The 19191-nt window shown below is 40.5% G+C and overlaps 1 protein-coding gene across 1 annotated transcript in view; it reads left to right on the top strand.

Annotated features, from left to right (window-relative positions):
- The first annotated feature begins 6964 nt into the window (after positions 1–6964).
- The window catches only part of rbfox3a (RNA binding fox-1 homolog 3a), a 172037-nt gene continuing 159810 nt past the window's right edge, over positions 6965–19191 (top strand). Inside the window, exon 1 of the mRNA XM_034559377.1 lies at positions 6965–7084. The gene's annotated coding sequence lies outside the window, so the exon portion shown is untranslated. The remainder of the gene's footprint in view (positions 7085–19191) is intronic.

Genomic DNA, 19191 nt, shown 5'->3' with positions numbered 1-19191 from the left:
ATCCCCGGCTCCGCTGGCCCATGTCGATGTGTCCTTGGGCAAGACACAATTGCTCCCTTAGCTGTGCCTACGGTGTATGAACGTGTGTATGAATGTTAGTTAGTCCTGATGGGTGGAACAGGTGGAACCTTAGCTCCTCCCATCAGTGTATAAATGGATGAACTGAGAAGTGTGAAAGCGCTTTGAGTGGTCGGAAGACTAGAAAAGCGTAATACAAGTACAGGTCCATTTACCATTACTGTGAAATAGTTCAGACTCCCAGACCGGTGATAATGTGATAGCCATCGGTCAATTAGAAGGTAGCCCCGCCCTAAAGCATCCCCTGCTTTATGGTCTATTTGACTCTAAATGACCATAATTTACTAAATGAACATCATGCTGTATTGAAGAAGACTTGAAACTAGAGATTGAGACCATAAACTCTTCATATAAGCGACAGAGACGGGGGTTTCCATCTCTCCCAACATATTGAAAAGACCCAAGTTTCTTCCTTATAGTGACCATTCAGTTCCTTTTGACTGATAAAGACATTGAGATGCAGCTGAAAGCTGGACTTTAGAGTATTTTATTACAAGAAGTCGGATGTTGCTGTGTGCCGTGTGTAATGTAGCAGTGTGCATTGCTTTATGTCAAGTGTCTTTTTATTGCTGCCGCGCCGGTGATAGGTGGTCATTGTGTTTTCAGGGTCCACAATATCTCAGGAATGCATGGAAGGAATTTCTTCAAATTTGGCACAGACATCCACTTAGACTCAAAGATTAACTAATTGGAATTTGGTGGTCAAAGGTCAGGTTCTCTCGTGAATACGATGTTTTTGCCTGAAGGGAATTTCTTCAAATTTGACTCTTATATAATTGTAATCTCTATTAACAATAACCGAGAGGCGGTAATTGTAGTTTTGATACTATCTGGTTGGAAATGTTCCAAATCTATACATATTTACATTCAGAAGTCAAATAAGTGATCTCATTTTTACTACACATCAATAAAATATTACTTCTTACACTTTTTTTCATCAGCGCAACATTATAGAGCTAAATAAACATAGTCAGCCCTGCTAATGTTTGTGACCCAAGCAAGAGCTGCTTTATTAGGCTGCTGTTCACAGCGGCATGCACGGGGGTGCATGTGAGTCTGTTTATACTGCAGGGAAGGTTAGTGAGCGTAATTGAATCATATTACTTCCTCCACATGGCTTGTCAAGGCCCTTTTTATGACTTGGAGCTAATCCATAAGGATGCTTAACATTGATTTAGCCATGCATTGATAAGTTACGCCAGGATGCAGAATGGCAAAAAGCTCTCTGAGCATAAATATCGCAAAACAAACATTTGGAAGCGAAAAAAAGAGGGCAACTTTGTATCCACTGCTGCAAAGTTGCTGCTGTCTAATAAATGAATGAAAAAGAAACACAGCATAAGCAATAACCCAACCCCTCTCCTTGTCCACTAATTGTGTACGATTGCATCACATGATGCGAGGCAGACATCTGTTTTCCAGCCGTGTTGTCAGTCCTACCTGAACAGCCCTAAACGCGGAGCAATGCCTGCTTTCCTATTGCACAAGTTCATATTAAAATATTTAAGTAGGAGAAAGTAAGGGAACACAGAACCCATTGGTTGAGTTTATCAAAATCTTTACAAGGCTGTGGATGCTGCGGGAACGCTGTGTAAATCTCTGCTGTAGTTAGCTAAGATGCTGTCCTAGACATATTAGTCTCCAGATGACTGGCTGGTAATAGGAAACCATAGCAGCTCATCCATGGGCTTTTATTGGCCTTTAAGATTTTCATCAGCAGTTATTAGTAACAGTGCTGACCAATCCACTGCTTGACTTAATGGGCTGTGAAGTCTTTATTGGCTCCTTCGGATCGCTTGATGAGGAGCGCAAGAAGTTCCACATTCCGCTCAGAGTGTTTCCAAAGAGCTGTAGTGGAAACGGCTCTGGATGGACTGTACTTTTAATATTGTTGCCGTTTAGCTGACATTAATCCAAGGGGCTGCTCGGCAGTGAGTGGGGGTGTAGAATGAGCTGCAGCACATCAGATGGCCTTATGACCAAAGCAGCAAATGGACAGAGTGGTCTGATGGTCTGCTTCAGAAGCTGTCCCACATTCTCAAGAGTTTAGTTTTGTTGTGGAAACGGTCAAACGTGCACTTCCATGAGGGTGAACCGGTTAGCGCTCAGCGCTGGTGTGCGTTCACTCTGACATTACATTACCCAAGATATCCCACTGTTGAGTTGCATCAGCAGAACAGGAACAGAACTTTATGACATGTTAGCTTATATCCATCCATCCATCCATTATCAGCCGCTTATCCGGGGTCGGGTCGCGGTGGCAGCAGGTTCAGCAGGCCGAACCAGGCCTCCCTCTCACCCGCAACACTTTCCAGCTCATTCTGGGGGATCCCGAGGCGTTCCAAGGCCAGCTGGGAGATATAATCCCTCCAGCGTGTCCTCGGTCTTCCCCGGTTGGACGTGCCCGGAAAACCTCTAATGGGAGGCGTCCAGGAGGCATCCTGACTAGATGAACCACCTCAGCTGACTCCTTTTCGACACGAAGGAGCAGCGACTCGACTCCGAGCTCCCCCCTGATGTCCGAGCTCCTTACCCTATCTCTAAGGCTGAGCCCGGCCACCCTACGGAGGAAGCTCATTTCGGCCGCTTGTATCCGCTTGTAAGTTAGCTTATATATAAAGATAAAGTTGGATGAAGTATAAATGCAATTACAAAACACTTCAATATTTAAAGTTACTTAAATATTAATATATTACAGCAACGTTGGCCATTGTATAAAAATAAGGTAAAGTATGGTAAGCTCACATTAAAGTCAATTAACCGATATGTTCAAAGCCCTTATGAGGATATCATAGGAATATTATAAAGGAATTATCATAAACTAATTGAACCTTTTTTAAAAGTTATTCATGTTCTGTGGCTCAGTACGTGCAAAAAAAAGCCAAAGATGGTGTAGGAAACACGTTAAAATAGCTTTACGGTAACAGAATGATTTTTATGCGCCCACGCCGTGAACGTGATGACGATACCCCAGAAATGCATGAAGGCAATTATGAACTGATTACAATGTTGAGGTCAAAGGTCACCGTAATCTCACAAAACATGTTTTAGGCCATAACAAAATAAATCATATGCTCATTATGGCAATTTCACGCATATATCTAATAAGATAAAACGATGCAATGATGACATTTTGAACCGACATGAATGGTTTTAACTGTGCTTCCTCTCCAGTTAAGTGTCACTGGTGTCACTTGTTTGTGTGGAGAGGGCTATATGAATAATTTCTGTCATATTCATTGAATGTGTTGTAACACTGTAACTCTGTTCATTCTGTACACATGACATCTATTGCATCTGTCCATCCGGGGAGAGGGATCCTCCTCTGTTGCTCTCCTGAAGGTTTCTTCACTTTTTTCCCTGTGAAAGGGTTTTTATTGTTTTTTTGGGAGTGTTTCCTGATCCAATGTGAGGTCAAAGGTCAGGGATGTCGTATGTGTACAGATTGTAAAGCCCTCAGAGGAGTTTGTAATTTGGGGTTTTTGGGCTATACAAAATAAACTGAATTGAACAGAGGCTGATGTTAATCTGTAATAGTAATGGACCTGTACTTGTATAGTGCTTCTATTCATCCGATCACTCAAAGCGCTTTAACACTACATGACATCATTCACCCACTGATGGGAGGAGGTAAGGTTCCACCTGCACGCAATTTTGGGGTTAAGTGTCTTGCCCAAGGACACATGGACATGGGCTTGCTGAGCCGGGGATCGAACTGCCGATCCTCTTGTTGGACGACCATGCTCACCACTTAGCCACAGTCATCCGGACGAGGTTTATAATATCAGAAGCTCTCAATATAATCTCAACCCTCGTTCACAGCTGACAGGTGGACATGTGGCAGCATCAAAACCAAAGGTGTGAATGAGAAAGTGAACGATGGCTGAATTCCATTCAGTTTCAGGGTCCCTGTATTGTTCCTGCCAGCTCGCTGTCACACTGACACGACGTACTGAGACTCTGAGACCAATGTTAATGTGCTTTTCTTGGTTTGACAAGTCAGAATATCTGCCGTGAAAAAAGGATTATTTGCACACAAGGCCGGTCTTTCTGCCATCACATACAACTAGAAGCCTCTTTGTCTTGCAATGTTTTTTCATCCTTCTCCCTCTCTCTCATGCTCTCTCTCCCTTTCTTTCTCTTGCTTACAGCACATACACACACACACACACACTCCCCAACACACACACTCACATACACGCGCAACACACGCACACTCCCAGTGGAGAAGGTGTTGGTGCTCAGAGCTCCCGGGGGAATGGGGAGTGATAAATACTGGGAAGTGAGCTACTGCTCAGAGAGAGAAAGCAGTTCAGAACACAGAAAGAGAGGAGGCGATAAATTGGTCTGGAGTGGGAGTGTACTGGGCAGATCCAACTCTCTAAAGATGACAGAGGGTACACATGTGTGTATGAGAGAGAGCGAGAGAGACCATGCTCTAAGACCCCAGGTCTCCAAACACATCCATATGCCCAACTCATATTTTCTTTTCCTCCTGTCCTTCTATTCCTGCCATCTGCATCAGGTGAGCCAAGTGGGGTAGCAGACTGAGCAGTAATCTCTCTCTCTCTGTCTCTCTCACACACACTCACAACCCAAAGGGTGTTGACTGGGATGCAAGCCTAGCAGACACACACTTGCCAAAGAACCAGGCCGGACCCAAGCCAGCAGGCCATAACCGTGTGTGTGTGTGTGTGTGTGTGCGCGCGCCAAGCTACTTAGAGTGATGGAATGTAAGATAGGCCCACTCTTAGTGGAGCCAGGAGAAAGCAGCCAAGTCCTGATTATGGCACAGAAGAAGAGATGGTGCAGTGTGATCTGGCTAAAGTGTGTGTCGGCAGCCCCGGAGGAGAGCAGCATTTACCTGCTCTCCTTATTTAGATCTCATATTTCAGTGCTCCACGTGGAAGTCACACCTCGTGTTCTGGGTTTTACTGTCGGTACATCTGCAGACCGACACTCCACCCACATCCCTTCAGTCAGTGGTCGGCCCAAGTAAAGGCTGCACTCGGGCCAAGGTGTTGGGAGTGGTTTATTTGAACTCTGATTGGTTTATTTGAACTCAGTGAAACATGTATTCCTCCAGGTAATTTAGTTTGTTCAGTTGGGAGAGAACCTCCAATAAATGTTCTGAGACAAAATGTAGGCATAAATTCTATTACAAAGTAATTGTGTTCGGTTAGCTGGAGGTGAATATGTAATCTAAAATTATGCGGGGTTATTAATGTCAGTATGTGAAATACATGGGGTTTGAGTAGTTCTAATTAACACCAAGGACTATTAATTCTTGTCAAACAAAACTATAGAGACCAGTCTGCTCTCCTAAAAGTTAACTTCCCATACAACAAAACTGCATTGTCATTTACGTTTCGAGGGAAACTTATTTCCTCCCAAATAATGTTTTTTGTTTCTTTTACGCATCACAAATCTGTTAGTCTGTGGAAGTCGGATGGCTAGCACACAACTTTAACTTTCAACCAAGTCAATTGTGACTTATTTAAAGGTATTTTTAAATAACCTCAGCAACGTTATCGGCTGTTTTTCTGAAATATGAAGTGTCAAAGTGAAAGCAATGTGTCATACAATTTGTATCAAACTTTAATGATTACGCACACGTTGGAGCAATAACATTGAAATAATTCAGTAAGAAAAAAATATTGTGTAAGCAGTTTAAAGACACATGACAATTGTTTGTAAATGGCCAATATCAACGATCCTCCATGTAACTACAACATGACATAGCTTCAATTCAAATGCATCGATATTGTCTCACAAACATCATTTCAAAGGACAACAAAGGAGGAAGAGGAGAGGAAGAGTAAGCCCCAGCGAGGACGGGCCGAGAGACCAAAAGTATGGATGGAGTGCAGGTGAAGAGGAATGGAAGCAGGATGAGTGAAAGACAGTCGTAGCTGAAGCCAGGCTCAGGAGTGCAGTTTCAGACAGCAGTGCATCCATAAAGCACGGCAGACTGAAATGTGGTTTGGCTCTTTCTTCTGAGTGACTTCTCTCTCAGTCCAAAAGCACACGTTTTACTCTTCAACTTAAATCAGACGTCAGACTCACATCTGGGCCTCATGCTATAAAGCTCCAGACTGGTCTCATCCTGCATTCGTAGCTTTACCTAAAGATAATGCTCCATCAATCCTAAACCTAACTAAGTAGTTTTGCCACGTAAAGCTAACCAAGTACCTCATAATCTTACTTTAGGATGTATTCCTAGTACTTCACAATCTATTTTTAACTTACTTAGTAGTTTTGTTGCCTAAACCTGTGGAAAGTTTATTTAGAAAAGACTGTATTCATGTTACGAGCAGAAATTGATACGTGTTGCTGGATCTTCTGTAAGAAAAGTGACTTTTCATAATAACATACGAACCAGTGTTTTTTTTTACAGTACAATACGACCCAATGCTATTCTGGCTTGTAATTTCCCAGTATTCTATTCTTAGTCCTCACATACAGTGGCTCTTAATATTTCCTTAATTTAGGGACGGATTTGTATTTGAAGTATTAATGATAGTAGAAAACAATTCCACACAGAGAAGGAAGCAGTGGAGAAGATGTCAAATGATGCATTACACCCCTCCATCTCACACACACGCACGCACACACACGCACGCACACACACACACACACACACACACACACGCACACACACACACAAACACACACACACACACAGAGAGAGAGAGAGAGAGAGAGAAAGAGAGAGAGATAGAGAGTGATGAGCAGGAGATGAACGGGTGGTGCATGTACACTGTTATGGACACATCTGTTTTTTTAACAGCCTCTCACTGTATGAAATGTAAATACTGTATCATGTTTTTGTCATTTCCATTGACTGCACATCATAGTGAAACATGACCTGTGTTATTTTGCAGAAACCAAGCCAGGAAGTGGTCTGTGCAAACCAGGAACCATTGCTCTGTTCGGTAACGTGGTGTACAGCGGGCTGCTCAACGAGCACTTCTGGCACTTCGGGGTTCCCCTCGTCACCAGACTGGTCAGTTTCCTTATTACTCTTCTTTGCTCCAGGTTTCATTATCTCCTGTACGTTGTTGCCTTGTGGAGCTGCTGGCTTGATTACACTGTGTCCACCCACACCCACAAACACACACACACAGACTCACAGACTCACACTAGATTCATGTAGTGCTGTTAAATGTAATTACTGGTGGAACTGAATTTCCGTTATCATTTTATATCAATGCAATAATGAACTTTGGCTTGTTTTGCTGTTGAGTTCTAAAACCCAGAAATGAGTCAGCATTTTAAAAACATTCTCAAAGTCAATGTTTTTTTTAGCTGACTACATAAAGTATGTATAACATTCACGTGCTCCCTCAAGACGTCTCCGCAGCATTCAGGCACATCTTTACAGCATTATAAGTGAACATGTTTTCATATGTTCACCTTTGTGAAGCGTGGGATGGACAGTGGTTGATATACAGTAAGTGAGTGTGATTTGTTTACCTGAGCTGGGGTGGTGCTGGGTAGGTTTTGGCGTACTTGTCAGTGCTCTTGAACTGTTTGATTTGCTGTTGCTGGGCGGTTGTAGAGTGGTTTGGGGCTCTCCAGGGTCCTGGCTGGAGATAAATAGGCCTCCACATTGAAGGCTGTGTCTGCCTGCACAGTTGTTGTTCCTACTTCAGGACCGGTCCTATAAATAATGGATTGGGTTCTAGCATTAACACAAACTAATGCAATATTAGTGGTATTTCAATTAACTTTGAATTAGGCTGTAATCTCTTCTATGTCACTTGCTGATTGCGTGGCTCTGTTTTATTGAACTGCTGATAAATGTTGTATTTGATAGATATCGATGTTGCCTCCCCGTCAGGATACGGCAGAGGATATTTGCTGGCTCAGTTTGATCACTGGCCTGCGAGACATACACACACCCAGATGTGTGCGCTTGCTTATTGCCTTTGATGAAATACAGCTGATGTTGGTTCATGGGAAAATAACTGTTGTCTTTTTTTTTTAACTATCAATTCAGATATTTTATCAGTGTTTGGAAAGTGGAAACCAGTTGGACTGTGACATCTTGAAAAACAGGACTTTACAATTGGTGAACTGAGAAATATACAATATTTATTTATTTGATAATATTTAAACTTAGTGTACAGCATCTGTAGTCAGCATCTGATATATTAGCTACATGTTCAATGTTTTATTTACTTTGACACACACACACACACACACACACACAGCTATCTTAAATGATTCAGAACATTGGCTCTATAACAAAGATGCTTAAACTTAATACACAGAAACCATGAAATCCATTTTTTTATCAATGAAAATGTTATTTAACTACTAATGACACCCACAACTACTAACTAATGAACATACAAGTAAATTACTAAATGCAATGAAGAATGAATGTAATTATGAATAAATCCATGAATACAATGATAGGCAATTAATGAATGAATGAGGGCCACCATATACCAACTCCAGCACTAAATGATCTGACAAGATCGATTACCTTGTGGGAATTAATGAGAGCATTATTGTTTCTCAGTCCAGAAAAAACAGTCTTCACCAACAAAGTGTCTCTTAGAGAAACACTTACCTACCAGGAAGAGACTCAACATGACCACAAAAAAAAGATAAATCGATGACAGAAAACACAAAATAACTACAAAAAGATGCAAAGAACTACAACAAGGGTAAATTAACAATGGACAAATGTAAAGAGCAAAAGACACAAAACAATTACAAAGAGGAACAAAATAACTAACAAATAATCGACAAAGAGATTCGACCTGTCAACTAGGAAGAGACTCAAAATGACCACACAGAAACTTAAAATTAGGACAAAGAGACACAATCCATCCTCAAAGTGATACAAAAAATACACAAAACCCCAACAAAGAGACACAAAATGACCTGGAAACGTATATAAAAGTCTAAAGCATGAAGTAATCGATGAAGAAGCTTTGTGAAGTGTGATAAAATAACCCTGGTGATGTTCTCATGAGCTTGCAGAGACTTCCAACAGAAGGTCTGTGCAGCACTTTGGGGACATGGACACACAGGGAGGGAGGAGGGAAGAAACAGTCTCATGTTGCATGAAGGGAAATGTAGGATAGTGTCTCATCCTCGCCTTCTTACAATTTGACTATTATTCTCCTGTATTGCTTTAACGTTTCATAAAACAGCCACACTTTATGGGAGTAAAGCTCTAAATGGCTGGAGAGCTCCTTTCAAAATGAAAGCCCAATGTACAGTATATGATGTAAAATACACGTCCCGCCTCCAATCTGTTACCCAGTGGTCATACTGTATTGTAGGAGTCAGATGCTTTTTTTCTGAGCTCGACCCATACTGTAAATGTCTGGCCGTTAGCGTGCTGAGAAAATAACCAAATGCTTCGATGACCAGTGTCAGAGTACTAAATATATATATATATATATATATATATATATATATAGACTCTATATAAATATATAGTATGTATATAAATATATATATTTTTAGTATATATAGTTATATACTGTTATGTGTTGGAGGAGTTGCTACCAATATCAACGGTACCCTCCATCTTTCCGTAAAATCGTCAATAAAATCCCTCTGAGGTGTGACATGGAGGGAACATGGTGACAGAAAAAGAAAAAAAAAAGTTCTTTAAAGGGGATGTAAGGTTATTATTGTAGGAGATTTTAATATTCACGTGGATGTTGATAATGATTGCCTTAGTGCTGCATTCATCTTCTTCTTCTTGCATGTGGCATTGACATTGAGCATTTGGAGGTGTTCCCACAGAACCCTCTTCTGTCATAACTTTTTAGTTCATACTCCCGGAGTGTACACCGTTAGTCAAAAGTTTCTACACCAGATGTCTAACTGACAGTGCTGTAGCTAAATTTAAAGAAGCGATTCCTTCTGCATTTGATTCAATACCACGTCTCAATGTGACGGAGGACTTCTGTGCTAACTTTAGTCCGTCCCAGATTGATCATATTGTCGATAGTGCTACAGGCTCACTGAGAATGACACTAGACTCGATAGCCCCACTGAAGAAAAGGACAGTGAGGCAAAGGAGGTTTGCTCCCTGGTAGAACCCTCAGACCCGCAAAGCAAACTTCACGAAAGCTCGAAAGCATATGGTATTCCACCAATCTGGAAGAATCACGCTTAGTTTGGCGAGACAGCCTTAAAACATATAAAAAGGCTCTCCGTAATGCCAGAGCAGCCTATTACTCATCAGTAATAGAGAAAAATAAGAACAACCCCAGGGTTCTCTTTAGCACTGTAGCCAGGCTGACAGAGAGTCACAGCTCTGTGGAGCCGTGTATTCCAATAGAACTCAGTAGTAATGACTTCATGAACTTCTTTAATGAAAAGATTTTAACTATTAGAGGCAAGATTGATGATCTCTTGCCCTTAACTACTGCCGATCTGTCATCAAGTGGAGTGGCCTTGGAAACGGCCGTATGCCCTGGTGTATATTTGGATAGCTTTTCTCCCATTAACCTAGACCAATTGTCCTCAACGGTTTCTACTTCTAAACCGTCTACCTGTCTCTTGGACCCCATCCCAACGAGGCTGCTTAAAGACGTGTTGCCTTTAATTGGCACCTCTCTGCTGGATATTGTTAATGTGTCTTTGCTAACATTCCTTCAAAGTAGCTGTAATTAAACCTCTCCTGAAAAAGCCCACTCTTAATCCAGAGGTGTTGGCTAACTACAGACCGATCTCTAACCTTCCCTTCCTCTCTAAGATCCTTGAGAAAGTAGTCGGAAATCAGTTGTGCAACTTTCTACATCAGAATAGTTTATTTGAGAAGTTTCAGTGAGGATTTAGAAAACACCACAGCACAGAGACAGCACTGGTGAAAATTACAAATGACCTCCTAATTGCATCAGATAAAGGACTCATCTCATCTACCTTTTATATGCTTCCTTTGGGCAACATTATCAGGAAACACTCCATAAACTTTCATTGCTATGCAGATGATACTCAATTATATCTATCGATCAAACCAGTGGAGACCAACCAGCTCGCTAAAATTCAAGAATGTCTTAAAGACATAAAAACATGGATGACCTGCAACTTCCTGATGTTAAACTCAGACAAAGCTGAAGTTATTTTACTGGGCCCTGAACACCTCAGAGATCAATTATCTGGTGATGTGGTTTCTGTAGATGGCATTGCCCTGGCATCCAACACCACTGTAAAGAATCTAGGCGTTATCTTTGACCGAGACCAAATCTCAAGGACTGCATTATTTCATCTACGTAACATTTCGAAAATCAGGCACATCTTGTCCCAAAAAGATGCAGAAAAGCTGGTTCACGCGTTTGTTACTTCCAGACTAGATTACTACAACTCCTTATTATCAGGCTGCTCTAATAAGTATCTTAAGTCCCTCCAGTTGATCCAGAATGCTGCAGCTCGTGTACTCACAAAAACTAAGAAAAGAGATCACATTACTCCTGTATTAGCTGCTCTGCACTGGCTCCCTGTAAAATCAAGAATCACATTTAAAATTCTTCTCCTCACCTACAAAGCCTTGATTGGTGATGCACCATCATATCTTAAGGAGCTTGTAGTACCATATTGCCCCACTAGAGAGCTGCGCTCACTAAATGCGGGGCTACTTGTGGTTCCTAGAATCCTAAAAAGTAGGATGGGAGCCAGAGCCTTCAGTTATCAAGCTCCTCTTTTATGGAACCAGCTTCCACTCCTCCTCTGTTGCTCTCCTGAAGGTTTCTTCCCTTTTTTCCCTGTCAAAGGTTATTTTTGGGGAGTTTTTCCTGATTCGATGTGAGGTCCTGGGACAGGGATGTCGTATGTGTACAGATTGTAAAGCCCTCTGAGGCAAAGTTGTAATCTGTGATATTGGGCTATACAAAATAAACTGAATTGAATTGAATGTTCCTGCCTGCACAGTTATGCAACAGACGAGGCTATGCAGTGATTGTACAGTCTTTGTACTGTAAAGGTAGGCGTACAGTAGGCTACCTGCCCTCTTGACAATATAAGCAATATTACCTTACCTTTAATGGCAGTAACAATACCAACACTCTGCTTGACACACACATTATGGGATTAAGTCATTTGCCCACTGATCAAGTCTTTTCACCATGAAACAGCGTGAGAAATGTTGATAACTCATGGTATGAGTCTGGTAATCTTTCTTATTGTCGAATCCCCAAAAAGAGCTAAACCAACAATGTGTGTGTATCAAAACCTGATATATCTTCCTCCTATGAGCCATAGAGCATTACAAACCCATCAATGAGCTTCACTGTTGGACTGGGTGACATGTTCCTTCATCCCCATGAACACGCACACTGTAGATCATGTTGACTCAGTCCCACACACACCATCCTGCTGCCACAAATACTCACTAGAGCACCTTATGTGGCTTAATCCGCTGCTGAAAATAGTCCCCAACAAATACACTACTTCCTCCTGTTTGAGTAACACTTGCTATGAACTACTGTGGCTAGCTGTGTCCAAGGAAATTACTGAAGCTGTTTAAAAAAATTAAACTATACATCTGTGACTTGTCTTCAGTGGAAACCGATGGACTTAACACATTGTTGATTTTGGTCTTTCTGTGTATGTACGTGAAGAGCAACAGGACCAAAAAAACAGGAATAGTTGTTAAGATTAATATTTATTATTACTAACACATAATTAGGTGTTTTTATAAGATGATTTCTCTACTGGGGATACTCTACATAACACACTTTAAATCATCATGTGACAATTGCATATATACTTTCATTCAGGCTCATCATCAAGGAATATAAGAATAAGGTTAAATAGCAGGAGTTCAATTGTTGGTCAAATGAATGAGTGAGGATAGATTAGCAGGTGGGCGGTATGTGAAGGGTTAACACTGCTTTTAAAAAATATATATATTTGAATGCCTCGTTATTTTCAGTGTACAGTGTTTTAGTCCCCTTGTTTTGTTGATTTTTTTCGTCATGTTTTATTATGTTCTTTTTATGTTCTTTTAAGAATTTGTTCTTGTCCTTGTGTTAATTATGTTGATGTGACTATGCATTGTCCATTAATGACGCAGCATCCCGTCATGCGTGTATTTATGGATCTGCACTCTGCAGTAAATGTATTTGTAGGTGTTGCGCTTCATGTAACATTTTATTTCACTTGTCAAATATGAGGTGTTTACACAAAACAAATAATAACCTGTAGCTGTGACATCATAATGAGGTGATTAGGGTGTTCAGCTCTAGTCGAGACGGCACAGAAGGCCTGGGTCCGAAATGCCACTGGTGCAACCCTAATAGTGAGTGCCTTACAACCCAGGTCACTAGCAAGAGAGTGCCTTACAACTCATATGACTAGTGTGTACCTAACAACTCATATGACTAGTGTGTACCTAACAACTCATATGACTAGTGTGTACCTAACAACTCATATGACTAGTGTGTACCTAACAACTCATATGACTAGTGTGTACCTAACAACTCATATGACTAGTGTGTACCTAACAACTCATATGACTAGTGTGTACCTAACAACTCATATGACTAGTGTGTACCTAACAACTCATATGACTAGTGTGTACCTAACAACTCATATGACTAGTGTGTGCCTAACAACTCATATGACTAGTGTGTACCTAACAACTCTGTGAAAACATTTGCAGAGCGACTTTTATCTAACACTTAAGTAGCTCAATTCATCTGACAGTCTAGACCTGGATGATTTTACATTGGAGTCAGTTGAAAGCCGTCAGTATCAGACGTCGAGGTCTGACTAAGCTGCGGCCTTTGCCAAGTTGAGTGGAAGAATTGGTTGTCCCAGTTCAGTACCTGAACACTCACAGGGCCATATTTACTGAGATGTTGTTTTCAATCTGCTTGTATTCAGCCAATAGCTGATCATGCAGTCAGCTCCTGGACTGCAGCTGGACGCCATGCTGAACTGGGCACAGTTTTCATGGGTTTCTATAAGATCACTATGCTCACCAAAGAAACCGAAACAGGGGGATCTTCATTTTCAAAATGTTTGCTCTGATAAATTCTAATTTGACTATTACTAAAAACAATACAGATAAGATGACAATTTTTTAAAATTAAAATACATTTTCAATTTGAATTTTGTTTGTGTTACTGTATTCAATATAGTGTTCATGAATAAAAGCCTCGCTTTTGTTTCTTCTAATTGTCTTTAGAGACTTACAAGTTTTTATCTAATTAGATTTTCTCACTACAACCTTCCTTGTGGCTTCTGTAAATCACGTTTGAATTTTGAAATTTGAGAATTTTCACGGAAAAATATATGACTTAAGTAAATCCAGCCGGATATATGATCAATCCCTTAAATACTTATGCAATAAGGAGAGAGACGCACACTGCACACTGTGAGCAAAGTGAAAAAGGTTAAACTTCTTATGAACAACCACGACGGTTCAGTTCCTCCAGTCAGGAACTGACAAGTCTTTCCACTGAGCTCTGAAACTTCTCTTCTGTCTTGTTTATTGTATATCTTTGTTAATGAACGGAGATCAGTGAACAAAAACAGCCAGCGTACTATCATAATGTATCTGAAGAGATATATTCAAAGAATTCACAGGCTACTCAAGAAAACGTTGAAATATATCATTCAAAAAACAACATCATAAAACAGATACACGATCAAATTAAACATTTATTGTCCCCATGTATTTTGTCATTATGATAGTTTGAGCTACTATAGACCCATTTATTTTCTCAGTGGCTGTCTGTGTGTGTGTTGTACATAATGTATGTGCTTACAAGGCATTCATTATAATATTACAGATGATTACATTATTCAACTTCACATTTGCAATGCTGTGACAGGCAATGGCTAAAATAGCCTTTAAAAAACATTCAAAGTTTTCTCATCATTTAAAAAAAAAAATGTATTGCCTACGTCATGCCACCATGTATGCTGACTCAGGAGAGATAACATCAAATGAGAAAAGTTGATCGACAGGAGAATAAACATTTGAAAGCAATACAGAATGCATTATGTTCCATCATATTTTGAATTGTCACCTGAAGTCTGAATTTTGCATGAAAAACATTCTGACTATAAATATGTACAAAAAATCCAATCAGAATGCAGGACAATGAAGCCCTTGTGTGGACATCAGGCTCTGAATCGTGGATATGGAAAATCCATATGAGTGTAGGTGTTGTGTGTTGCTTTGTCATTATGTATTTGTGAGTTTTGTCTTGTCACAGCGTTCTGGTGAACCTCGGAAAAATAGCTGCTGTGAGACAGCAAGGAATTCCAAACATCTTATTTCAATGTCAATTTATACACATTAATTTTTTCAAGAATGTATGACCTTTTTTAAAACTAATCTTCAAAACTGTATGACTAACAACAACAACTCAGAATAGGGTGCAGCTGCTTGACCCGACACCTGAACTCAACTTACTCTTCTCATACTGATGATTTCAATCCCAACCAACAATAGCAATCCAGTTGAATGCAGAGAGGTTATAATTACAACCTACGGGTTGGGATCGCTCACTGTGATTTTTGGATGCAGCACACACACACAAACACACACACAAACACACACACACTTAAACTCTCCTGGACGAGCCCCCTCAGTCTGGTGCTTACAGTCTGGGTTTCAGTGCTGTCAGCAGCCCTCTCTCACGCCTTCGGAGAGCAGTGTTGCCAGCTCCACCTGATCTCAATCCTCCTGCCGGAGCTCTTCTCATTGACTCTGCTGCCAGGCACACCGAGCAATCTCTCACCTGGAAAAACTCAGATGGCTGCTTTGGCTCTACCACTGTTTACCCTTCCCTCTCCAGGAGAGAAAAAAAAGAGGCAGGTTTATTGTGCATCTGTGCCGCTGAGTGTTGTGTCTTAATAACAGGCGTCCTTTTTGGGTGTGTTAGTGGACACATATTGGCGTTCCCCTCGTCCCTCTGTTCAGCTAGCTGGGAATATCTGGGAACAACACAGGCTGCACGATGGGGCAGAGGGAAGGAAACAAGAGGGAAGGAGTGAAGTGTTTGTTCAAGCCACACCATAAACAGGAAGGAGGCCGAGCAATGAGATGGGTTGAGTAGAGTGGTCGGAGAGAAAACATGTCCAAGACGTCTTAAAACTCCAAGAGGAAAGAAATAATAATAATGACCAAGAATACACTGGCTGATGCTGACATTTTAAGCACTGACAGACACAGGTATGTAAAGAAGCTACATTGATGTATCTATGCAAAGCAGCATGTTTAATGGATTAAAATTTAAAAAGATTTAAAAAAACTGTGCCAGGTGTCAGCTCCATGGTCAAAGTTTGATGTCTCAGCCAAAGGTATAGGTTTGGTCCGTGATAGTTATTGTGTTTTCAATATTAATAGTTATACAACAAACACATTGAAATTCAGTGTATAGTGCTGTTTTACTGCACTAACCAGTAAAACAGCATGTAGGCCGTTTTTTTCCCTTCCTTAAAATGTGGTATTTGCATTTTAAAATACAAGAGAGCATTCTTGCTGTAAATTTAAATAAAGTAATTTGTACTAATATTATTATCATTATTATTATTATAAGTAGCGTTGTTATTATTAGTAATACACTATAACAATATTGATAACATTATATTTTTTGATCCAATAAAAATGCAGAGAAGGTGGCAGCGCTTTGGTTGGGTCATTCGCCCAGTGAGTGCGGTTTGTTTGTGCTAGTGTGGAATCTGTCCATCAAACCCTGGTGCCAAGCAACCGTTCCCTGGTGTACTGGAGGTCCGTCTGTGGTGTGAAAGCAAACTAAACCATCCACAGGATTTTATGACAGCAGATCTGGCATTTTAGGATCATTTCAAAAAATCTAAACTTCTAAGAAATACACGAGCTGATCGTGAAATCTATTCAGTACGCACACTTCTATTCAGTCTCCATAAGGACATTTGGTAACCATGGTAACACGTAAGCGCGTCAGTGCCTGTGTTTTCCTTGATTAATAGGTCAAGTGTTGTGAAAACTGCTGTGCTTGTATCTGACTGTGTACTTGGTCAGTTAATTAAGTCCATTAAAAAGTGTGTGACACAGAGCCCACAGTAATTAATCCTGAATCATATCTGGTATTAACTTGTTCCTCATTATTCATAAAATGTGCAGTCTAATAATAGTCTGTACTAATAATGCTTATAACCAGTTATTTATCTGTGAGCTCTTAGTTACACTAAAGAACAGAACCAAAATGCAATAATGTATTATTTTGTCACTTGGTTCAAACAAATGAAACAACTCCAGGTATGAAAGCACCGTGAGAGAAAAAAAGAGACCTCGCTGCTGTGAGCGGACTGGAATGATCTTCTGAATCTGCTCTCCTCTTTATTGATCTGCAGATTTATCCCCAACCCATTTAATTTGCCCAATTTTTTTCAAAATCTTTTTGAAATAAACAGTAATTATTTTTTCACATTTTCATGAAGAGTAGGTGAGAACGTGTGTTTTATGTACAGTCACAATTGTGACCGCTGGGATAATGTTTCCTAGTATTCTTCCGAGTATGCAGTCACCAACATTCTTAACACGCCCAGTCATGAACACATCTAAAACTCTGTTACTGGCACTTAAATAATTATATTTAATCCTCCAATCGTGGCAGCAACTCATTGCATTTTAGCATGTAGATATATATAAGACAATCTGCTGAAGTTCAAACAAAGCATCAAATTGCTAGTGACCTGGGTTGTAAGGCACTCACTATTAGGGTTGCACCAGTGGCATTTCGGACCCAGGCCTTCTGTGCCGTCTCGACTAGAGCTGAACACCCTAATCACCTCATTATGACGTCATAGCTACAGGTTATTATTTGTTTTGTGTAAACACCTCATATTTGACAAGTGAAATAAAATGTTACATGAAGCGCAACACCTACAAATACATTTACTGCAGATCCATAAATACACGCATTGCGTCATTAATGGACAATGCATAGTCACATCAACGTAATTAACACAAGGACAAGAACAAATTCTTAAAAGAACATAAAAAGAACATAATAAAACATGACGAAAAAAATCAACAAAACAAGGGGACTAAAACACTGTACACTGAAAATAACGAGGCATTCAAATATATATATTTTTTTTAAAGCAGTGAACTCACCAGATGCTCACTTAAAAACAAGGTCCATTCTCCTCTCTTTGCGAAGAAAGAGTTTGATGACATGGTTGTAAAGTGTGTCGCTCCACCAGCAGGTCCCTCTGGACAGCCGAGCCTCCAGTTGTGTTTCTGGAGTCAGTTTTGATGCGTTTCAAGGCTGAGAATGTCCGCTCCACAGTGGCAGTAAACACCAAGACGCTCAGTCGCAAGTAAAAGGCCTTCCCAGCAATACAGTTTGCAACTCTTCTCCGATGCTCATCCAGGAATATTGTAGTTGGCGAACTGAAAGTGACGCATAAATGTTTTTTCTTGCTGGGTCAAGGCTACGATTTTGTGCTTTTCCTCAAACGTCCTCCTTGAGGATGGCGTTGGAAGTAAATCTGCCACCAAGTCCGGTTCTAGTACTCCTCCTTCAGCCATAGATGAAATAACTAAAATACTATGAATTCAATTACTTCTCGAAACAACAGTTTCAATAACATGAACCGTGCTATAGTTTCCTGTTAGACGACGAGTCACGGTAGCCGATTGACCAATCACAGGGCATGTTAATGGGAACGCGGCCCGTGTGACCAATCACACGTCCAGGATTCTAGAAGGCTCTCTCAAGTATTTTGAACGGGCTTCTTCCATATGGAAGACGAGCCCGTTTAAAATACTTGGAAGACAAACCCGTTTAAAATAGTTGAGAGAGCCTTCAAGAATCCTGGACGTGTGATTGGTCACACGGCCTGCGTGACCATTAACATACCATGTGATTGGATAATGATGCTACCTATGCATGAGGAATACCAGAGGCCTGAAGCAGAGGAACACATGAGACTCCTGTCTGTGCAATGAGAAAATAAGCTAATAGGGAAAAATAATTATAATACATGTAGTGTATTTGTGAAATACATTATAAAATAGATATAACTTTTAATTCTATATATAACTTTTAATTCTAAAAAAAACTTTGTGATTCTGTTTAGGCCTTCATATAAGGCTTTGAAGGCCCTGACGGCCCGCCACTGGGTTGCACGGTG

The sequence above is a fragment of the Cyclopterus lumpus genome, chromosome 19 (assembly GCF_009769545.1).
Source record: "Cyclopterus lumpus isolate fCycLum1 chromosome 19, fCycLum1.pri, whole genome shotgun sequence".
Taxonomy (NCBI): Eukaryota; Metazoa; Chordata; class Actinopteri; order Perciformes; family Cyclopteridae; genus Cyclopterus; species Cyclopterus lumpus.
Note: the sequence above shows the minus strand (reverse complement) of the source record. Positions and strands in the feature narration are given on the sequence as shown.